The sequence below is a fragment of the Festucalex cinctus genome, chromosome 1 (genome assembly GCF_051991245.1).
Source record: "Festucalex cinctus isolate MCC-2025b chromosome 1, RoL_Fcin_1.0, whole genome shotgun sequence".
Lineage (NCBI taxonomy): Eukaryota > Metazoa > Chordata > Actinopteri > Syngnathiformes > Syngnathidae > Festucalex > Festucalex cinctus.
This window is the reverse complement of record NC_135411.1, coordinates 27,741,631-27,766,735: the sequence shown is the minus strand read 5'-3', so window position 1 is coordinate 27,766,735 and position 25,105 is coordinate 27,741,631. Positions and strand designations below refer to the sequence as shown.

Here is a 25,105-nt window from a genome sequence, read left to right as displayed (position 1 = left end):
TTTTTTTGCACAATAAAAGCATTACATGTGATGTAAGAAAAGCAAACCCTTCTGAGTGTTATTACTGTTTGAGATGGAACTATAACTCCACACAAGAACACTTGAGCCAAGATTCAAACCCAGGACCTCTCGACTGTGAGGAAGATTTGCTAACTACGATTCCACCAGACACCGACGTCACGTGAACACGTGACTGCCCCATGATGGACGGCGGAAGGAAATGACTGTTGAATGGAAGTGGACATGATGCGGAGCAAATTTAGTGACTTACCCTGCCTTTGCATACTATGGGAAAGATGGACCTCACCGCTCGGACAGTCCTAATTACGACTGAGTTCTGTTCATGTGCTTTTGTTGTTGTAGCAACAAAATACACAGGGCAGCTGACATCGTCTTTTCCTCGTAAAACCGAACAATTACGGCAAATAATGAGTTGTAAAGGACAGAATTGTTTATGCTATGTAACGTAATTGTGTGGATTCTAAAACAACTTGTTAGCGGACGACAACGCCCTTTTAAGTGTTAATATTTCTTGCAATTCACGAATCCTGCGCCCTGCGGCACTCTCGGCCATGTTGAAACTTGAAAAGTTCTCTCAGCTCGGAAAATTGGGTATCAAAATTAATTCCCAAATGTCCAGTGGAAAATATGACATGAGGGACGTGTTCACGTGCAATTTTCTACTTGACAAGTGGTATTGACCATAATTTCATTACCACATGAAGGCAGCATTAGCGCTTGTTATTTTACTAATTAAAAGCTATTATTTATTGCCCATCGAGCCATGGAATCTACGACTTCAACCGAAGTTCGCCTGTCAGTTGAAATAGAACATTTAGTTGGGACTCAAAGAGCCCGATATTTCCTTAAGTTGGAGATCGCTAGTTTGAAAACCCAGTGAAAGCCCCTTACCTTCTGTTTTTACCAAGTTAATCAAATCGTCAATTCTGCCGGATTTCACAGCGCAAGTCGTATATCATTATGTAGTTAATGTCGTATCTCCCCCTTACACCGGGGCTGATTTAAAAGCTTGTCGCTGGCGGTCTCTGGGACAAGATGCTATACACTCACACCGGGTGACAATATAAGGTAAAGGTAAGGTAATAAGGTAAAACTTGCTTATGATGCTAAATAACTTATTTTTACATTCCGTTCTATATTGAAACACTGTGATGATGTTATGTCGACTAGCAATCATGGAACAAATGACAATCATAGTGGCAAGCTCTGCGATAAAAAGCTATGTTTGGTTTACACACCGTATTGTGAAAAATTTAATAATCTCCAGTAGATATAAAACATCTAGTTGTTCTAGTTTTATTGACATTGTTGTGGTCACATCTTAACTATACTGCATAATTATTGAAGACAGTCCTCATCAAGTGGAGAAAATAAACAGTTACATTATGAAGAAGTTGACCCCCTGAAAAATTGATGGAAAGACAACATGAAAGCTGGTCAGTGAGGCTGATAGCAACATTATTGGATCATTCCTTCAGGAATTTCTGCCATGTATTGTACTAGCCATTTAGAACCCGACATCAAATTCTCATCTTCTTTATAAGTATGGGTTAGGGGCTAAGTGGCTAGTTGGAAGCCTTAACTTACAAAGGGGGAAACACTTGAAATCTCGTGGGAAAATGTTAGACTGTAATACATTCCATTTTCTATAATGCTGAAAGCACGATAGAAAATGGATATACAGTAATTATCCTTCCAGATGGTGTCATCACAGTCACATCCTCACTTGCCCCTGCTGTGCTCTGCAGCACGTGTTCCTTGTTGTGGACCACATCTGCCTATCCGCTGCAAGTTTCTGAGCTTCTGCTTTCGACCAAGTGACAGTTGGGTGGACGTCACACAGCAGCAGAAGTGAAAACCACGAGAAAAAATGACTTCTTGTGGGTTCAGGCCACTTCATTAGATACACTTGCACGATCTACAAGTAATACCAAAGAATAATGCTCATTTTTGATGGACGTCATTTAACAATATTAGTGTAGTAGGTTTCATTATATTAAATCATGCATTACAGTTGTACGCCACTTCAAACTACAACCATAATAATAAACCTATTGTTAAATTAGCCAAGGCAGAAAAATGATGTAGTGGCACATTCCTCCCTCCTACATTAGCGGCTAAGATTACATTAGCAGCTGCAGTTGATGTGCGTTATAAACTGGTCGCCAACTGCCAGACCCATGAACAAAGACTAGGAAGGAAGATTTTGAGCTTGGGTAAAGCAAGGGACACACACACCCACTTTGAATGTAGTAAGTAGCTGTTAAATCATGAAAGACTCCACAGATGATGAAGAGAAAAGAGCAATCTCCCATGCATTTGCTGACAGCTCTTTTAGTGTGTGATGTATGCATCGCACCACACACAACTCATTCACTGCCTTTGACAAGTATACTTGTCAATTATATTTTTTAGAGCAGGGATAGATGGGGGAGAATCTGATTATGCTCTACAGGAAATGTCACACTTGGAAACAACTTTACTGATGCCCAACCACCGGTAGATGACATCATTGCCCCATTTTATATGAAATAAACACAGTTTCAGAGTCCATGGGAGAAATGGCTGTATTTTGGCAAACCTACATTTTTCTACTGTCAATTATAAAAGAATGGGACAGGGCAAAAAGTAGGGAGTCTATTCTGTTATTTGGTAGATTTGGTTTATATATAATTATTGAACATAATATCGCATGGGTATTGAAAATGTTTGAAATTTTCTAAAATAGCTGGCAGTGAATGAGATTCATATCTCCACCTACAATCATAGATAGGGTTTCACATTTACAATTGTTGGCAAGCCCTTTTTTTCAGATGGGGAGCAAAATAACACTTAACATACCTTACATCACAGGATAATCACTCAGGATAATCTTTTAGAGACATCCAAGCTCTTTCTCGATCTCCTCTGAGAAGATTCTTTTTGCTTCTGTCGTTCCACCATATCCAACTGTTTATACTTCCTTTACAGCTCTGTTTTTCATGTATCTGCTCAATGTTGACCTGTCAATATTTCTTTCATTTGCCACTGATCTGATAGACTTTCCAATCTTGACTTCATTGACTGCTCTTTCCAGCTCTTCAAAAGTGTTGATGAGCCACAGCTTGTTTTCCTCTTATAGGTTCTCGGCATGCTAACCCTTTTTTTCTTCTCTATAATGATTAAAATATGATAAACACAGCAAATCAGTTGAGTGTACTTCAGTAAAATAGCATTTAATACATCAAAGATTTGTCTGAATTTCAGTGCCTTATCGGATAAGTTGAATCACTGGCTCAATTTGCCCCATCGCCATCATTTTGTGAAAAGTAGGCTAGCTTAAAAAACATGGCTAATTTTGAGGTAACTGATTCACATGTTTTTACACGTTACAAATTCACCAATAAGTGTAAGCTATAATTTTAGTCTCAGATAATCTTGTTTGAAGTAACTCTCATTTTACCTAAAATGTAGAAAATTTACTTTGACAGTCAAAAAACAACTTTTCTAGTAAAAATAAGCTTACATCTTTTCCAATGTGCTTCCTTTCACCATAGCAAGATGGCCATGATGTGGGCTTCCTGCCTTTGAGATCACATGACCACACATAGCATGGTTGCCTAGGCTTCGACTTAGACTTGACTTTATTGATCCCTTTGGGATGGCTCCCTCTGGGAAATTTACATGTCCAGCAGCAATAAGATACAAGGGGTGGCCCAACTTACCCAGTGGCGCATCTTACCCCACCCTACTACACCTCAATTTTCATAATTCACAGTTTCAAAACCATTTTGGTGCAAGCGGGAAGTGAGGGTACCACAGTTTGGTAGAGGACGAATCGCATATTTACGAGCGTGCCACCATCACTTTTCAAGAATTTAAGCTGATGTTAAGACTCGCTACCGAGGCAGTTAACTAGCTAACTAGTATGGTTAACCTCAGATTGTCTCCACTTTACAAATCGGTGATGACTTGAGAAGTAGCTACTCATTTTCTGAGAAATAAGCTCTAATAAATTTCACTATTGTACTACATTTGGATTTTACTTAGAACAATTTTAATATTTATTGTGTTTTTTTTTTAATTATTTTTTTTTTTACATGTAATACTTTACTTACGATTGAAAGAAAAGCAGTGTAAAAAATAAAAGCAAGAAGAAGGTACAGAGATTGTCCCTGACAAAGCTCAGTAATAGAATATATGCATGTGAATGTGAGTATTATTGTACGAGGTTTGTATGTATTGTTGTTACCAAGTGAGTAAGCAGTTGTGCTTAGTGAGAGAGTGACTCTTAGGGCTTTAAAGAGTTAAAAAAAAAAAATTAATTAAAAAATTAAAAAAAAAAAAAACTTGACTTGAACACAGTCACTAAGTTCAAGTGTTGTGTTTAAGACATGTAGGATAGAGCACACTATTATTATTAAAAAAAAAGAAAGAAAAAGTTTTTATATGGCCCAATTATATCCCACCGGTTGTGGGTGGGTTTAGAATGTATAAACAGTAAAAGTGGGTTCACTACACCCCGCATAAGCAGTTCTTGTCTTTGAAAGCTATTTAATGTCATCCATACAGCATTATTATCTTTGCAAAGGCTGATTCATCCACTGTATACTTGTGAATGGCCTCATCACTGGTGTCATCTTAATAAGAGCGCTCTCGCCTCACCATCACACTGCTGTGGCACAGCCTGCCTGCTATTTAATTCTATTTCATCATTTGTGCAAACCGCAGAGCTCCCTGATTGCACAGATCAGATAAGAGCTGAGCTAAAAACGATGCACAGACACAACTCGACCTTTTCCCTCCCTGATAAACAAGTTTGCTTGCTCAGGATTTGCCGCCTAAGTGATCAATGTTGCCTCCTGGCAAAAGAGGTGGCTTTTTCTTTTGTTATTGTTGTTGTTGTTTTGTCTATACACACACACACACACGCTTCTGCTATTGCTTTAGGCTTCTTCCCTTAAGCCACCCACTCCTGCAATCTGCCTCCAGTATTTCACTCTGCCAGGAATAATTGCCATTTACGTTCTTTATGTGCACCTCATGTAGGACAATTAAAACCTAAACAACAACAATGAGAAGAGCAATTTGTGGTGGCCTGACCACAGTACTGTTAAAAGAGAACTGCACTCAAGTTTATTGCTTTCTCGTGGGCTCCACTGCATCAGCCATGATGCTTTATGCGAATATACAGCACTGCAAGGGGAAAGCATACACCAATATCGAGACACTTGTGGACTAAGGACTTTGCTTACTCCCGCACGTTCTCTTCAACATGTCAGCTCAACTGGCACTCGCCTGCAAATCTCTAGCCTCGTTTCTCATCTCTTCATGGCACAAATAGAAATTAGTAGGCCTCAAGGCTGCCGTTCCCTCCAGCGGCAGCGATGTCCTTGCTGTGGAGGGAAGTCGCAGATGAACGCGTGTTTGGCACCTACTCAAGCTGGAGGATTAGCCTCTTTCATCAGCGAGGGCACACTATCTGCTCACGGCCACATTCACACATGAGAAAACTCTTAAAAGCGTCTTGCCGTTTTTCCTAGTGATTTTTTTTCACCCAATTACCCCGCTTGAGTCGTAATCTCACTTTCAAGGCGACGTGCATTTTATCGCACTGATAGGCGCCGTGTTTGCGTTCCATGTCGCATTCTTTACAGCGCCGTGATTTCATCAAGTTGGGATTTGTTTTGACTTCACATGGACACGCTTTCAACCGTCTTCGTGAGGACCCCCTCCCGAAAACACACACTTCCTTCTCAATCAGGACACTGCGGAGGCAGCCTTGCTTTAAAATGTAGCATCCATTAGGCAGGAGGAGAACGCAGACAAATTACACAGTTGACATCTCGCCAGGTGCACGCATGTCCGATGGGCCCAGATGACGAAGCCTGACAGGCAGAACAAATTGTCTGGACGTGAGCTATTATTGTTAATGTGAGCACACAGTCCATAGCATCGTTTCAAAGAAATTGTGCTCCAGTCAGGCGCATAAAAGCACTTTTGTGTGTCACAGGTGGAGCTCCTAAAACAACCTTGGGCTCGACCAAGCCAAAACCAACTTGAATAATTAGCCTCCAGCAAAAAGTCATTCCTAAATGAAAAGAAATGAGCGACATCTTTTGCTGCATTCAATAAAGAATGAAGATTTGGGAAATAAATTTCATTCATGACCCTGAGGACAAACACTGTAGAAAATGGATGTTCACCGAATGGCAGTAGTTTACATATTTGTAGACTTAACACACAGTCAGACATCTTTTCTGGTGAAAATTGTTGAAAATGTTTTAAAACCGCAGCTGATCAGTATCAGTTCACGAGATAAGAAAAGGCACAGTGTGAGATGTGGAAACATTTTGCTTACACAGCTCATAGTCAGGTCAAGCTGAAAGATATAACAAACTAAGTCTGAAAACCACAGACCACTGGGGGGAACATGGCAGAATGATATATCCAAACATACAGCCTTCTTATATCACACTCACTATTGCCCAATAGAGTCGACTCCTTCGTATTTTAGTTTGTTTTTTTTCCCTCCCGTTTCGCCCATTTCCCCCCCCTCTTTTTTGGAAAGCATATATTGAATGTTTATCAGCGTTTTTTTGAAGAACTTGGGCGGTTTCCAAAAAGATTTGTATTAGTTTTTTCCCCTCCATGCATTTCAACATGCACCAATTCTACATTTTAAATTGACACTATTTACTCATTTTTCCAAAGTGCGAGCTGATATACACAAACACCTGCTTCACCGTTAAACAGGGGTCATTATTTTACCTCATATCACCCAGACAAATGGCTTTTTGAAAACTCATCCCTTCCAAATACAGTGAATTTTGGTGTAGAGGTAATTTATAGCATGGAAAGCCAAAATATGGAATTACCCAACTATCTGACTAAAGTGACAAATTTAAAAAAACTAAACAAACACCATAACCAATTTTATGGGGCGGGGTTAAATTAATGCAACCAACTACAAGACTCCTGTTAATGTAAATGCAGTGCTGAAAGAACGGATCAGGTCATGTGTAGCCTGCAGGCCGTACTTTCCCCATCCGATTCTACAAAAATTTGCTCCACACTGCTAATTACTCTACTAGATTCCGAGGTAATCATATGTCACAATTCCAGGGATACAAATGTAAAAAAAAAAAAAAAAAAAAAAAAAGTACTGTATAAGACACAAAACCAGCTGTTTTGTATACATTTGTAGCTCTTAAAGAAACAAAGGTGCACATTGTGAGAGTGAATTACACCATACTGTGCTATCTTTGTGTAAAATTCAGGGAGATTTGGAATGGTCCGTTGAAAATCCTTTTCCCAATGGCCATGGTACATGCCATACCCACATTCCACACAAGTTCTCAAGTTTAGTCAGCAGCTAAGAAAAAAAAAAAAGACGAAGAAGAAGGAAAATGCCGGAGCAGAAACCACATGAAGTATAAGCTTTACGGACAGGAGCTGTCTGGTTTCCGGGCACTGTGTGTATTCCAGCTGTGGTCGCACTGGTGGGGGGCGGAATTGACGGAACTGAGCTATAGAGCAGGTTTTGCAGAGGCGGCGTCTGTGGACAGTCGGAAGCAGGAAGTGGTTCCTCTGATGTACGACCTCATTAATGTGAAGAGTGAGAAGTCCGGATCGCTCACTGGCGAGAACTGCAACGCTGCTGCGCCTCGGGCCTCTGTCTCTGCTTGTTCTGTCATACACTACACTTGCTTTTCTTGTGCACCATTTGAGCTTAACATCTTACTACATCTTGGAAATAATAATAATGATGATAATAATAAAAATAATAATAATAACGCCTTTAAAACAGAAATAGAAAGCCCACTGCATTGGAAATAGTCATTTACTAGCTACAGCTGCAGCTACAAGCTATTGTTTTGTTTTTTTTTTCATGTGAAAGTTCGGGCTCGATACTAGTGGGAACAATACAAGGAAATGACACAATTCAGACTTTGGTTTTCCCCCTCACCCACCTAGAAGTGGGTCCTATATAAAGTACCTTGTTATTTAGGGGAGGAAAAAACGTTGTTTTTTAGTTTTTTTTTAGCATGCTTCTCTTACAAGGTGGACAATTGCCAAATGACTTGAGAAGCCATGGCTTCTCAAGTCATTCCTCCCCAAATGATCTCACAATGATGATTAAATAAAAACCCTGGCATGGTTTCTTTCTTGAAACATGTTACACCCCTCGCAAAGTTCATGGGAAAGCACTACATGTTTTTTTCTGCATAATTGTCCATATTCGTGCACGCAAGTGAACTGGGAAGTTCCACACACAGATAAATAAAAAAGTAACTCAAGCCAATGTCACATAATCATGACTTCCTCCTCATGCTCTCCTGATAGTTTGAGATAGTTAGCTAGCCAAGTTATCCAGATAGCTAGATAGATTTAGCCACATAGTAGGGTTAGGTTTAAAAATTGAATAATCAATATCAAATTGATTTTCCTTTTCAAGTCTGATATAGATTCATAAAATCATGAATCAATTATTTTAATCTCTTTTTTTCCCCATAAAATCATAATAGAATTTTAAAGGAATTTTTTTGGTATCTTACTGTTTAAAATTTATTGTTCACATGAATTCAAAAGTATTGTCTTACATTTATGAAAGAAATGACTTATTGCACTTTAAGACAATTCAGATTCTTTTTAATTTAATTTATAATTATCGATACATCCATCCATTTTCAGAACCGCTTATTCCTCACAAGGGTCGCAGGGGTTCTGGAGCCTATACAGCTGACTTCGGGCAGTAGGTGGGGTACTTAAGTGATTATAACACGTGTTACAGTCATTAATACACCAAATCATCTAACCAGTTACGGCCTCCGCAATATTTAAATTGGAATTTAATGTTTGTGGAGTTTTTATAATGTAGCCTATTTGATTTATTTAATTGACGTTCCATAATTAATCAATATCAGATTGAATTTAAGTGAATTGAAAAGAATCCAAATTTAATCAAACTGAACTCTTGTGTTTCAAAATCAAATCGACTGAGGAAATTAAAATCGATACCCAGCCCTATTAACCTTGCTTTCGCAAGATGAATTCTCGCGGTATTTGTGAGTTCACAAACTCCGGTAGAATACATCTTGTACGGCTCCCGCAGATAACTGCCGTTCCCGAACCACTGGTGCTTCGGACCAATCACAGAGCTGTGCGACATTGTGTTTGGGGGCGGGATATGCAACTGTGACGAAACCAGGAAGCCAGCGCAGACGCAGGGGCTAGCAAACAAACCCAACATGGACGAATGGACGCTGCGATTAATTCTGTTCTCACAGGATTACTCACCGTTTCATTGTTGAATGTTGAATAGCAAGAGGCACTTTGTGCATTTCTAGCTGCTAAGATGTTGGTGCTTTTCCCCCATTCGCCAAGAACTAACACAAATAAATTTTCACCGTGTTTGGTTGGCCGTGTTTGGTTATTGTTAAAACGAACGCGTAGAATGACACATCGTCCAATCAGCTCGGATTATTGTACAGAATGTACCGCCTTTCCCGAGCAAATTATCATGGAGAGGTACCAGATGGATATTGCGGAGACCTCACTTGAGTGAAGCACATATCCATCTGGGCCCGGTTGTTCAAAACTCGGTTATAGCTTTAACCATTGGTTAAGTAGATTTAACCGACTGTTAACTTCAACAGCTTCTTGTTGTTCAAAACTCTGTTAACTTTAACCGGCTGTTAACTTTCTGTTCAAGTTAACCCAAGGACCGCCGCTAACTTTTTAACAGTGTGGTTAACTACGTGTTCCTGGCTAATGCGGCCTTCATGCCCACTGAGCGCACGAAAGAGAGTCAATCGAGGGCTTGATTTTGAAGTTGGTGATTATTCTGATGAAGACTTAAGCACACGTTAGCCCTTATCAGTAAAAAAATTCCAAGTCTCATGATGAGTCAAAAGAGAAAGAATAAAAATGCGTTTTTTAAGACAAGTTCTAAAAATGGACAGAAAGAAAACAAAAATAAAGAAAGATGAATTAAAAATAAATAAATAATGTCACAAAAACTCATAAATTACTTCAACAATTGACTGCTTAACGTTTTCTTCGTCAGCAGAAAACTTTTCTTTTTTTCGGCGAGTGTGAGGGGTCATTTGGATAGTATCCATTGCTTTCGCCGACCCGGAAGTAAACAAAAAGAGGAATTGTGGTATATATCGGTGCTAACCAGTGACGTAAACGACATGGTTAACTTTGCCGGTGCCGTTAACAAACGGCGTAACTAACCATGTTTTGAACAACACATATTTAGCGTCCGGTTAGTTAACGGCGGGTTAAGAATTTAACCGGCGGTTAGGGGTTCAACAGAATAAATAGAATCTCGGTTAAATAACCGAGAATTGAACAACCGGGCCCTTGCTGTTGCCAGGTTACAGCCCTACCAGACTGACAGATAGACAGACAGCTACAAGATAGATAGAGAGCTAGCTAGATAGCTACAACGCTAGATATAGCTACTTGTAGATAGACAGCTCAAGAAATAGCTTGATCATAGCTTATAGCGCAATAGATGGTTCTGTTTTCTTAAGCACTATTTTAGCATTTTAACAGAGGAAATGATTTCATGAAATAAGTACAACACTGCTACGGTGACTTTTTTTCCCCCACAGCCGTGGGCCAAGACGAGCTGCCGAGTTGCAGTGGCGCTGCTGTCATCAGGAAGGGCCGTGGTGATATGTGACAGGCTGTCATGGCCATCCAGCCATTTACAACATTAAAACACACACGCAGCAGAAATATCCCACGCAGCTGACCCTGAGATCAAATGTCACGGCGAGCAGAGGGGCTAGATGCCGGGCATGGAGGGCGGGGGCGGGGCTTATGGCCCAGCCAAGACATCTGCCACGTACAGCGTGCTTTGTTTTAACTGTTTTTCCACAGATTAGCGCTTGGTTAGACAGAATGCCCTTTAACCCTCTTGACTAAGGATAGAGTACTTACTCTTCCCAGACCGCCTCAAGCTCATCATAACAGTGTTTACCAAATGACAGCGTGGTGCGGCAGAGATATGAATAGCTCCTGAAAGTATAAATGGCATCCTCAAAGCGGGCCTTCGGCATGCGGTGTATTTATAGACGTGAATTTCAAATGTGCTGCTTGGTGAGACGTAAAAAAGGCTTGCGAGAAAAACAAGCAACATGCCCATTGTGCCGCTTTATTTTGCTCCTAAACCTGATTGTGTGTGACATTTTGGCTGCCGCACCACTCCTAATATCAAGATAGCAGCTGAGAAAAGGCAGGAAATTTTGTATTACAGTATTTCGGTACAAGGCACAGTCAATATCCTGCACAGGAAATCAAATATGAAAGTGAGCTTGGTGACACATTTTTTACGCAAAGCTGACTCAATGCTTTGAAATATTTAAACCCCACAGGTAAATTATTTACTGGCACAGTTTTATAATCTGTCTTTTGTTTCGAGTGAAGATAAGTGACTACACTCGTGTGCATAAAAGCCGGTGCCACAGGCTTTGTTGTTTTAATGACCTTTTCTACACAGCAGTCACTTTGACACCATGAACAATATTGGGCAGATAGTAGTGTTGTTCCGATACCGATACTGGTATCGGCAGAGGCGCCGATACTGCATTAAAACAGTGGTATCGGTATCGGTGACTACTCACAAGTAACATGCCGATACCTTTAATTCCAACGCTAATATAGGATTTTGGATGCAGCATCTTGTGTCTTGCTCAAGCACGACATTCACTGATATGGGACATGCTCACTGCATGCCGATGTAAGATATCCTATTGGCACTTGAATGCTCTGAACCAATGGCAGGACAGCTTTTTCATGTTGAGGGAAAAAAACCTTAGGTATCTGTATCGGCCGATACTGCAAATCTAGGTATCGGTATCGGGGGGCCAAAAAACTGTATCGGAACAACACTAGTAGATAGTAAGACACGGATGGATTAGATTTTTATTTATACAACATAGTGGGAGACGGGGGGAGAGAGAGAGAGAGAGAGAGAGAGAGAGAGAGAGAGAGAGAGAGAGAGAGAGAGAGAGAGAGAGAAGGAAACAATGTTTAATGGGAGGGGTTTTGCATCTGGAAAAGCAATTACAAATGGTTATTACGGCATCACAAAAACAACAAATCTAATGAGAATACTCCTGGAAAGTAGTGTTTATCGCCACGTCAGCGGAAAAACAAGATTCGCTAAGTGAATCTTATCATGTCTCAAGTGGTGGCGAGGCTTGTTTGTCTCTGCAATCTCGAGGAAGCAGATGACCGACCGCGGGTATGAAAGCTGCGAGTAAGACACTTTAGATGAGGGAACACTCTATAACCGACCAACGCCGCGCGCTCAAACGGCTGCTTTGTGAAGTCGAGCCGCTGATAAGCAGCTAGTTTTACCCGGCGACTGCCGCTGAGGCACCTGAAAGCGCTTTGTTTGCAGTGAAAGCTTATCTTACAGCAGCTGGATCTCCACCTGCACTCACTGCCTATTAGTGTACGTGCATGTGTGCGTGTGTGCGTGTGGCTTGTGGGACGATGCATCAACCCGGGTCAGAGAGAGTTTATGCATGACAGGCACACTGCGGAGAAAAGGCTGAAGCCCGCCTGGGGCGGACTGTTCAGGGCGATTCATGAAATTCAACAGGACTGTGACACTCCCCAAGAACTGACCCCAAGCCAGAAGTGAACAGACAACCATGGCAGAGGATTAAAACCAGCAGATAAACTACACTATAATGTCTCGGAAAATTCGACTACAATTCACAGGGCCAGGCAAACGGAATAAATCAAATATATTGGTGTCAAGGACAAAAGAGATGAATCGATGTTGTGTAGTATGACACTGGAATAGCAAAGCAAACAATAAATCCTGAAAGAATGTTGGGATTGATTTTAGACTCGAATTAAAACAAATTTGCACAGATTGTCAGGCATAGATATTAGCTAATAATAGAAGCGTTTTGTAGCTATCACTCCCTAAAGGCCAAGAAGGGAATAAGACCAAAATTCACAACCGAGTATTAAGAGGAATTAAAAATGTGCCAAAATCTGCAGACCAAAGGTCTGCGCAAGTGAGGAAGGCGGCAACAACGACAGCGAAAGCAGAAGAAGATAAAAGGAAGTTTGGAGTGTTAGGCTTCAATAGTCACGACAGCGACTTCAGAAAAAACGTCAACATGACAACGGTGACCTTTCAGATATTGTAGGCTATGAGTTTTGAGTAAGTGGCTTTGTGTGAAAGATAAATGAACTGAAACTAATCTTAAAAAAAAAAAAAAAGAGAGCGACTTGGATAGACTGTCATTCATTTTGACTCAAAATGTGCCAAAATCAGAGGACAAGCTAGGGTAGCGTTGCAAAGGGAAAAGTGGAAGAACACTGGATAAAAGTCACAACAAAGTTTGGTGTGCTGCTCGCTGCGAGGAATTAAAAATGAATTCACCAAAATCTGGACACAGAGGCACTCATCAATTGCTTGTACATAATACAGGGCGTATTGTTAATTAGGATTGGCTACATTTGTACTGCTGCTGTTCTCCGAGCAAGCAAGCTTTGATTTCTGTATTAAATTTCCAATTGGGACTAGAACGACTTGCCAGACATGCATTAAATAGATCACACGAGACATTGTGACAAGGTTTGCAGAGTGAATTTCTCCCCTATGTCCCATCTAAGGCGGAAAAAAAAGAATTCTGGCAATGAAGTACAGCACTGACCTATCCCGGAAGTCTCTTGATACAATGCTGCACACCCTGCTAAAAGACATAATTCAAACGAAAAGAGTACTTTCTGCAGCTCCCACACGCACCTTAAATTGCCCCCCAAACAAGCCGTTGATTGTCTGGAGGAGGTTTGACATTCTCTTGTTAAAGCGGGTAAAAGGAGAAACAGCATGTGATAGACGTCCAAATAGTTTCCAGCATGATATCAGCCTGAATCAATGCCACAAAAGCCTGCATTGTGCCGCCTGATGTTCAACAACGCTCATTGTGCTGCGTGATTGGAAGACGATGGAGGGGAAGGGGGAAAAAAGCGAGGTTCATTTTTCCAATTATTGGAAATGGTGCCGCAAGCAAATTCCCACTGGGGGTAATTGTTTTATTCGTTAGCGTAAGCCAAGATGATTACATCCATAGCAGCAACAACGCGCCATTCTGGCTCAGCTTTGTGTCCAAATCACTCAACGGGATTAAAAATACGCCACAAAAGGAGTCATCGGTTCTGTCATCCCGCTTCCTCCCGGTGAGACCACCAGCACGTAGAGGTCGGGTTACTGGGAGTACTGGAGGGAAGGAAGCAGGGCAGGAAACGCACATATAAACACAAACGCGCAACGGGATGCATTCAATACATCCGGTCCTCACGACCACGGAAACGACGTGCGCACATCCCGTCCCGTCGTGCAACCGCTCGCAAAGGGAAATTTGCCTCGTTAGCTCGTTGGAGAAAAGTTGCCGAGCGTGACAAGGGATGGAGAGCGTTCCCGAGTCACCACAAAAGGAGGTTTGGAGGACATGTCAAATTTAATATGACAAACTTCAGATGAGTTTGCCCGGGCGCACCTGTCAATCAATTCACTCATTAATTAGCGATTGGTCTCATCAGGACGTTTTGAACAAGTGGATGCAGCCAACTCTGTGGGAAAGGTTTGGGGGCAGGGGGTTGCGGTTATGTTAGCAGCGCAAGAATCTCATTAAAATGACCTTTTAGAGAGCCAGGGCCTCTTGTGTACAAAACCTCCCTCAGGCGCAGCTGAGAACTTCGTTTCGTACAATTAATGTCAATACGTTAGATGCACAGACATAAGTTTTTCATTTTAGTTTAAAATGGTTTACTTGAAACGCTTTCTTTGTAAAACGAACTGCAGATTGTATTGCTTTTGCCTGTGACTATTATACAAATAGTGGCGTCACTATTGAATATTTTTAGAATCAATAAATTAAAATTAATCGATTAATAGGATTATTTTAATTTTGCATTAAAATGTAGTACAAAATCCTTTTTTTTTTCCCTGATCACTCTTTATTAACCAGTGATTGCTGTTTATTTTGTGATTTTTATTCATATAGTGATTAAAAAAAGGTGAATTTCTGTACTATGTTACCGGTTCAGTCATTGTTTTCCAAAGTAAAAACAGATGTTTGCAAATGTCTTATTTGAATTAAACACAGAAGATAATCAGTCTTATTTTATCAAGGACTACAGAAAACAATTACTGTTAATATACGGAAATCAGAGGATTTGGACAATTTTAATTTAAAGAATGGCTGGCTCCAAACGATTAGTCGATTATTAAAATAGTATATAGTAATAATTTGATTATCGATTAATTTGGACAGCTCTACATACAAACCAGGCAGATTGTTACAGTAGTCCAAATGACATTTCAACACATTTTGAAATCAAAATAATCCACAAAAATCAAATTACAGTACAATGATCCAAAGTCCAATGCTTTTCAATGAACAGAAAGTGTCATTTCACAGAGTAAGACCACCATTTTGATTTGTGGCAAAATCTCGGAATTCTCATTTGAGCTCGTGTTCAAGTGAAACCACGCAACAATATTTTAACACCCAAATTTGCGTTCGTTGTTCATTTAATATTGAACCAGCAACACTTGAAGCAACTCATATGTGTGGGTTACGAGAAAAACAGTCCAAATAATGACAAATTCAATTTGATCATAATGGTCAACTTATCTCGAGTTTTATCTCCACCATATTTAGTCCAAAGTGCATTACCAGGTACATTAAAGTGAATTTTCCATAGGAGGAGAGTTTGAATTGTTGTTTGTCTACACTGTGTAAGCCTTCTTATGAGGATAAGCTCTATAGAAAATAGATGGATACATGAAACCAATGTTTATACATACTGTATGCATTACAATTGTATGTGAAAAATACAAAAACACTAAAATCATCCCCTTGAAGGATTTGTAGCCCAGGCAACACATTGATCGACTCCATTGATGTTCAATACAAAGATACGTACACGCACACACGCACCTAATCAATTACACACAAACGCTGGTGTGCACATTCATTATCAATTAAGTGGAAAGAAACACATTCATTCAGGTCACATCTGAGTCTGATTAGGTGCTGGAAAAAAAGACAAACCTGATCGAGATTACTTACTTTCTGTTTGTTTTATCTAAATCAGTTGCAACAGCTGCACAGTCTCATCTTCAGGTTTCCCTTCCTTCACTGCAACAAGCAGGTCATGTGACTCATGCTTATTTGAATCTCTTCCATCTGCTAGGCAAGCAAACAGAGGTTTTAATAAAGAGGGTTCAGCATCGACAGGACTTATGCAGGAAGGAGGAATCATGTTTCCACGTCGATGTCAAGTAGTGTCTCAAAACAAGTGCAATAATATTAAATATTTGTGATGTAACATTTTGGGAGCGAGAATCAATCAGGGAGGCGGGGCCAGTTCTATGAATGATGTAACGCTTCAGCTCATGTTAAATCAGTGGTTTTACATCATACTGAATTTACATCATATTTGCTGCATAATGAACTAAAAATGAATTTGCAATACACCATGTTGTATGGTAACATTAAATCAAATTATATTATTATTAATTAATTATTTTTTGTATTTTACTTATTTTTTATAATATTTCCTTTTACAATTACACATTCTTGCCATTATTTTTAATTCAACGTTTATTTTGGTTTTATTTTTTTGCCATATATACAGCATACACATCCATGCCTGATTACATACAGTACATTTATGCTGCATGAATTACATTTTTTTTTCTCAAATTCATCCATTAATTGTTTTTATATTATTTCGTAATTAATACAGATGTTTTGTAATTAATACAGATGTTTTCATCTCGGTAGCCTTGTTAGAATATCCTAATACAGTGCATTAATGTGGTCCCGCACAATATACGTCGCCACCCTTAATTAATATTCACGAGTCTAGCAAGGGGGTCAAACTGGGTCAAGCCTATTGAGGCACTTACTTGCTAATGCAAGCACACATCGATCGCTTGACAAGCAAATTAGGTTCCCCTTCATCTGACAGCATAGATTTTAAACATAGAGGCCAAAACATCCCTAATAAAAATTAAATTGCACGAATAAAATAGCCACTAGAGGGTGCTAGAACTGCACAAATGGAAATCAACATGACTTTTTTAACAGATGTGTTCCTTTTAAATATTGTGAACATGACGACGACGATATTGTGGCAGTTTTAATGTCGCGATATCACGATATTGCCCTTATCGTGAATGCCTAAGTATAGACGTTGAAGAACATAGTAATGTTCAATTGAAGAGATGGCTAAATGAGAACAAAACAAGCACTACTTGTATGGCTTATCAATGAGCGAGCTTAATTTTGACCTCCTTCTGGTTCAAGCTGCTGAAGTCACGTGGCCTTGCAGTCTAAAAATAGCATTAGTGCAGTATCATTGCATATTTTTCCAATTAATCAAATGCTATTCTAAAAAGGATTATAATATTTTTCTTTTATTCATTTAAAGACACATTTCACTGTTATTGAATTTCCTTTTTTTTTCACTTCTGAGTGCAGTATATCAAACTTGTTCATTGAGTGACGCTATGAATTTAAACTAGTTGCTACGTTTTCAGATCATTTAAATACACCATTAGGTACTGTTGAGGGTTCAACCTCTGAACTGGTTATTTAGGATTGATTAACCACCACAATGCGGTCCAATAAAAGAGAAAGCAAGTCTTCAGTTGAACTCAACCATTTAGTCAACTCAAAATGCAGACTTATTTGCATGTGCACATTGACAGTATTTCCTCATTTACTACTGCACGCTACGAGCTGAATATAGTGGAGGTCTGAAAACATGAAACGGAAATACGGCTCTGCATTTCAAATTAAAAGCATAAGTTTCAAACTAAGATATAAGTAAACATCGCAAACAAAACAACTTGAAAAATTCTTAACAGGTACATTTGCACAATCTGCATAGGGTGAACTATCAGGCCTAATCTATGAAAACGTTTTTTCTTTTTTACACACTTTGACTGAAGCCCCTGACATATAAACTTGGTGTCACCAAGATGAAGTCGAGAGAGGTCAAGCACAAAGGAAGGACGGAGGGGGAGGTGGAGTGACAGCTGGAATGAGAGATAGACTATGTAATAGTCCAGGAGGACTCACAGGAAGACCCAAGCAGGTCCTCTGGGACCATCACATTGCAAAACGCAAGGAGGACGAAGGCCTTCAAAGAGCAACTCAGTGGGCAGGCCAAGCAATTATTGTCACACGGCGGGGCACCCAAGCAGTCAGGAAAAATGAGATCAGCAAGGACGAGAGGAAAGAGGCAAACAAAAAGACTTTTCTACTCTCTCCAAGTGGGAGGACAACTACAACTTTTGTTTATTTTCGCCACATATTCAGAGCGACGCCTTTGTGACTGAGGAGGGCACCGTGAAAAGAGAGACTTGACATCATTTTCCACCCGGTCTGTCAGCATGCGAAAAGGAGAACTGTAAAAAAAAAAAAAAAAAAAAAAAACTGGCACTGAGATAGAGGAGGAGGGAAAGGGAAAGTTGGATTCCGGGCTCAGGTACTTGTTAAAATCCGCCTGCAGCGTCTGGCTGGGAGCCATCTTGCCGCGTCTTGACTGACAAACATTCATCACACTCCAACGGATGAACTGACAGCTACAAAAAAGCGCACTATTCCAAACGTGTGGCTCGCGCTTGTGTTTTAAGACCGAGCGGCGAGAGTCCAAAACACACCCAGGTTTCTGGGAAGGCCTGCTGGAGTGAGTGTGGTGCATGGCATGCGATGCTGGTGGGGCCGCCGCGCTCCACATCTAACTCCAGTGTGCTGCTGCACCATTCACACAACACATATGGACGCCATTAACGAGAGGAGACGCGACGTTAGAGTAGTTCTAGACGGGTTTTACGTGAACTGCCATGACTCCACTGTGACTTAAGTCACACTGTGTGGCAATCAACGGCCAAGTCTGATCCAGTATTTATGTCTTGATTTCCTAATGTGACTCATATCATTAAGATCAATCGTGATGTGAAGGTCCTCAAATGAATTACCATGCGGGGTCAATGGAATCTTCATATTGAAAAGGCTGCACTTTGGCAAAAAATAAATAAAAAAATAAAAAAATACTACAGTTCAAAGTATTGTAAAACATTTAAATGTTCTGCCTGAAAATTCTTGTTTTAGTGTTGTGTTAAGAGATCAAAAAGTAAATTATTTAATTCATTTATACACTTTTTAATCAATCAATCGATTAATCGGCTATCGGAATGTTATTCGGCCTAATAGACCCATCTGCCTGACGTCACTGCTTAGCTCCCGCTCCGCCTCCCGGAGGACAAGCCCCCTCTTAACAAATGAATGCTGAGAGCTTGATTTTCGGCGAGCGTCTTAAGCTGGGAAATAGGTCAAGTGTCACAAAAAAAAACGTCCCGAATGTTAGGGGTGTGAATTGCCTAGTACCTGACGATTCGATTCGTATCACGATTCACAGGTCACGATTCGATTCGATACCGATTAATCCCGATACGAATTTATAAGTCGATTGTTGCGATTTTTTTTCATTCAAATTTAGAAAATACTAATCAGTAAGCTTGTAGAGTGTAAGATTTATATGAAAATGTATTATTTATTTATCTGAAATTTCAGTCTTATAGAGGTTGTAATCTGTTTCATGTTTGAACAGCATTAAAATAAAATATTAAGGCTTAATGTTCCGTTCATATAACATTCTTCCATGCTCAAGGTTTGAATCCTAACCCGAAGTCAGACGTTTTGTTGAATATTTTTCCATTAAAAATGGAAGTTTAAAAATCGATTCACACACACACACACAAAAAAAAGGCAATGATGATACCGAATGAACAATTCTGAGCTCTTAAAAAAAAAAAAAAAAAAAAAAAAATCGATTTTTTTTTTATTGAATCGATCCGAGAATCGCGCGATGTAGTATCGCGATATATCGGCGAATCGATTTTTTTTTAACACCCCTAGTACACTACATTACTGCGACTCATTGAAACCAGTCATTTAGAGCCGCTAGCTACAAAAAATAACAAATAAATAACAAATTTTTAAAAAGTTTATTGGAGGGAAAAGTGGAAGTGGAAGCTTAAGGTATGTTGTTTTTGGTTGAAACAATACGTCGATGACTACTTTCATGGTGTAAATTGGCATTTATTAAATTGTTTGTGTCCGGAGAAATACTATGCTATAAATTCTATATATCGAATTCTTCAAGCTATCTTCGCTTTGCTAGCTGCTAACAAGCGGACCGCACGTTTACAACACATTCCTCAGCAGAGATCAAGCCCGAGTTAAAGTGTTGTGGTAATCGTGTTAAATCGTTAACTTTTGTTCAAAATTACTTGAATACTCCTGCAAAAAAAAAAAAAAAAAAAAAAGTATGAATGATCGTTTTACTAAAGATAATATGGCACATTCATCACGTCAGCCTAGAATTTACAATCAGAGGTTAATGTTATGACCCACTGTATATGAAAAAGAGAAAAAAAAACTAGTATAAAATGATCTGAGTATACCCCCGTACTTTTTGTTGGTGCAAAGCAGTTGTGTCGTAGTTTCGTGCTAGCCACCGTGATCTTCGTTCACTCCTCACTGTCTTCCTCCCAGCAGCCGAAAGAATGATCTCATCTCTCTTTGAGCCATTAGAGCATCCGTAACGCCAAGTTCGCCATAGCATTGATCGCTGATTTATCAACTGTGACCTATTTTCTAGGTCACACTGATTGTTTTATAATTCACTCGCATTGACGCCCTGCCCTCCACCGCAAGGGGCGCACAATTAAACGTGAGGTCACACTAGAAGGGTCTATATGTATTTTTTAGGTCGATGTTGATTCTGATATCGGGCCCTAGTATTTGTACAGCACAATACTAGCAAATTACGTCTCCTCTTTAATAAGATTCCTGAGCAGTGATAGTAAAGCATCTTTACCACAGCGATTTGTTTACAAGTTCACCCTCAAGTTACGCTGGTGTAACGGAGGCTTGTGTGAATCTTGTAACGCGAGCCCGCGTCAAAGATTTCACCCTCGTATGGCATGTGCGCTTGCAACACGGCCTACATGGATATTTCTGTCCCAAGGTGTCAGGTAAGACATTTATTGGCTAACCTCCAGCCGACACGCCCTCAAAGAGTGCCGCTCAGGAGTCAAAGTTCAAGAAGTCATGGTTGCCGCCGCCGCTTCTGGGAAAATATACAAAGCGTTCCCACAAGCTCGTAACTGAGCTCTGGCCCGAGGTTAAACGGCTCCAGACACCGTGTCAGTGCGCCGGGACCCAAAACACCCGGCAGCCAACAACCCTAATGACATGTCTTCCTCCCCGCAAACGCCGCCTGTTAGCTTAAAAGGGGATATATCATGGAAAATTGACTTTTTAATGTCGTGTATACAAATAGTTGGGTTTCTAGAAGGCCTGACCATACATCAAATATGAAATTAAACAATCTAGTAAACTGTTTTTCTGCCCATTTCTGAAAAGGGGCCCATAAGTAAGTGAGCCCTTGTGCACTTTCACACCAATTTGCACAATTTATGTCCCGACTTTGAGTGTCTCTACCCATTTTACGTCATTTCATTTTGTTATTTACTTGAGAGGGACAATGCACAGTTGCACACAAATGAACACTGGCATAACACCTACGTTAAGTTTGCATACAGGTAATTTACATAATTCATAGTCCCTTGGCAGGTAACATAAAACTGAGACACGACATTGCACCAAGGAGGATAATATGTCAGTAATTCACACTTAAACATTTAATCAACAGTCTGAAGCGCCTAAGTGCAAGTAGTAAAGTGCATTCAGTATTTTGAAAGTGTTCCCGTTTCTGAAAATTATTTACAAATAAATAATTGAGGAATTTTCTGTGAAGTCCAGATGACTTGATCAGCTCCGCTTGCCACTTTCAAGTGGTGGCCGGCCACCAAACTACAGTGAACCACCTTATATTCTAATATGTTCCTTTTTTTTTTCCTTTCTGTTTTTATACAATATCTGATTGTATCTTGGTGTCAAGGAAGTGCGTATAGTATGTTGAAATGAGTCGATGAGCTTCATTTAGACCAGGGGTGGCGAGATCCGGTCCTCGAGGGCCGCAGTCCTGCTGGTTTTGGATATTTCCCTTCTTCAACACAGCTGATTCATGATCAGCTCATCAGCAAGCTCTGCAGAAACCTGATAACGAGCCTGTTAATTGGAATCAGCTGCACTTCGAGTAGGGAAATCTGCAAAACCTGCAGGACACCGGCCCTCGAGGACCGCAGTTTGCCACCCCTGATTTAGACATATGTAGTGCTTTGCCACCATTTGTAGCCCCTATAGGCAATTGCAAAACGTTTTGTGGGGGTGTCAATCACTCACAGATTTCCACTGTAAACTGCCTGAAACGTTACAATGCTGAGGCATCATTGGACAAACACCCTACAGCTCACGGCTGCGACATACTCTCTATTATGTCAATGTCAAAAAGGTAAGCAGAGGTGCATTGTGTTTTCTTGGATACACAGACTAACATTAGCTAACAGCAGTGGCTTCTGATAAGAAGCACATAAGTTGATTGCTGAGTAAAGTGTTCAATGCAGTGAGGGTGGGGGTTTTGTTTGTACGCTTGTTGATGTGTCTATGCACAACATACACACAGCAATAGTATTAAACTGTTGCCTCCATGAGTGAAAATGCTTGCATAGAATGCAAGACAAATAAATGAGCACAACTAAAGTGGCATCCGGCAGGCTGCAGGTTACGCTCAACTCAAGAAGGTGGTCGACCGGCTCTGAAGCGGACCTGGAAATAGCCACGCTGCGGCCCGCATTACATCACATCGACGGTCATGGCCGCCGCCTGTGAGCCCCACAAAGCCACGGAAGGGACACTTGCACCGAGCCAAGTGTATTTCCAGGAAGAGAGAGCGGCAGCTGTAGAATGCTAATTGTGCACCGGCTTCAAAAGGAAAGGAAAAGATTTCCTGTGTAATTAAAAGCAGCGAGGACAAGGCAAAAGCATCTGTTTACATTCCTTTTGAAGGAGCACACGCGAACCAGTCACACTCCATTGTTCCACTTATTATTTGCTCCTAACTTTATCAGACACTGGATTGACACTGCACGGTTCAAGTGACACAAATTCACAAAAAACAAACAAAAAAAACACGGTTTTTTTTTTTTTTGCTTTGCGTCATGGAAGCATGAGGAGAAAAACACATGGAATTTCAAATATCTATTGCAAGGCATTATAGCTACAGCAATATTGATGCTAGTTTATCTATTGTGTGTTAGCATTGAGCTATAGTGGACTTCTCAAAGTCATGTGGTTTGGTAAATACACACGGTGTAAGTAAATAAGTAAAACTTTATATTATGTTTAAACTTCAGCTGGGAGTGATAGTAAACAGTCCAGTTATCACTATACATCGCATACATTTTGGTGACATTTTTGTTTGTTGGTGTGCCATAAGATTTTTCTTATGTAAAAGAGATGCCTTGGCTTAATAAAGGATTTGGAAACACGGACGTACACAAACCCATGCCTTCACTACACAAATAAAATAAACACATTAAAAGAACACCCACTGTCAACCTTAACAGAGACAGCATAGACAATTACATATATATGACGTAAACATTCGGGGTATGCCCATCATTACGTAATGAAAATAACTGACTACGGCAGCCAGATAGTTAATGTGGATGTCATGTTACCCTCCTTTAAATCAATGCAGGAAGAGTCAGTCTAGGGCTAGGCCAACTAAATGCTTTGAAATGTTTGTGATTTTTATGATTTATCTAAAATTGTTTGCTTCCTGTTGTTGATGCTTATGGAGTTATTTAAATGCAGGTTGCTTCATATACACCATCAGTCATATCTGATATCATTTGAGAAATGTACATGGAAAATACAAGGAATAATAAATGAATAAATAACTAAATAACTACATAAATAATGGCAAATAGGCATTGTATTGGTATTGGATCTGCAGTGTGAATCCACCCAGAGTGCGAGCAGATGATGAGCTTGCTCTGTTGAGCCAGCGCAAAGCAAAATGTCGCGATTGTCTGTATTGAGACATGGGAATAGTAGTAGTAGGCGGCAGAACAAGTTGGTTAACATGTCTGAGTCTGACCTCTACACACACACTTACACACACACACAAGCACACGCATTCATGAATTGTGACATCACAAGTATGACAGTGAAAAGAACTATGCCTGGCAATGATTTAGTACTATAACATCTTCAGTCATTTTCTTCACATTTTTTAAAAATCATTTTGGCGTCACGACCTGCTCTCAGCAACTACGATTCCCTTGAACATGCAAGCCAATAACTTCTAATCTGATTCTTTATATAAAGATATGAATTCAGCTCACCAATTCAATAAACTTTCTTTGATGTGAATGCCCATTAAAGCACAGTATGTAATAGTAGGACACTGACAACTTCACAATTAGATTGATGCTAAATTAGCATCTCTTGTCACCCTTGACAATCTTGGATGCTTTATTTATGGTCTATAAATGAGCTAACAAAAATGGTACCCATGGGCCTGTTCCAAATATAACTCACCAGTGATAGGGCATTGTGATTTCCTAGGAATGTTGTATAAGTGATCAATTGAGAATGTAAATTCTTACAGCAATTTAGAAAATATTAAGTGTTGTAAATGTAGATATGTAGATATTTATCTGTTTCTTACCATGAATGGTTGATATTTATTGTGAGAAATAATTAACATGACCAGTGTCTTCAGATTTAAGAATATCAATAATTATTAACTAATTAATCATATTGCATTATGCATCTGTGTATCAAACTGGTAGCCTGCTAAATTAATCAGTACCAAATAAGTAGCATTCAGTTTGACCCCAGCATTCAGGTACACAGCATTCCCAGCACTAAAATGCTGCTCAATGGCTTCTGAAGTTCTGACCATGTCTTTATTTACTACTCTGTTTTACAACTGTATTTATTTTTACTGTAGTAGCTGTAGGGGGAGCCCTACAGTTTCTTACAATTACATTAAGTGGCACTTGTCCATAGTTTAGCAGAAAATTTATGGATGAATAAAATAAAAAAATTAAAAAAAGACGTGT

General features: G+C 39.9%; 1 protein-coding gene across 6 annotated transcripts in view; it reads right to left on the bottom strand.

Annotated features, from left to right (window-relative positions):
• Positions 1–25,105, bottom strand: part of rhbdf1a (rhomboid 5 homolog 1a (Drosophila)) — a 45,360-nt gene that overhangs the window by 16,811 nt on the left and 3,444 nt on the right. The window contains exons 1-2 of one of the 6 annotated variants that reach the window (XM_077527252.1): positions 3,527–3,565; positions 2,863–3,173 (exon numbers count right to left, since the gene is read on the bottom strand). The exons of 4 other annotated variants lie outside the window; for them this stretch is intronic. The gene's annotated coding sequence lies outside the window, so the exon portion shown is untranslated. Of the gene's footprint in view, positions 1–2,862; positions 3,174–3,526; positions 3,593–25,105 lie in introns of those variants that run through there. One more of the 6 variants, XM_077527242.1, reaches the window with a different exon arrangement.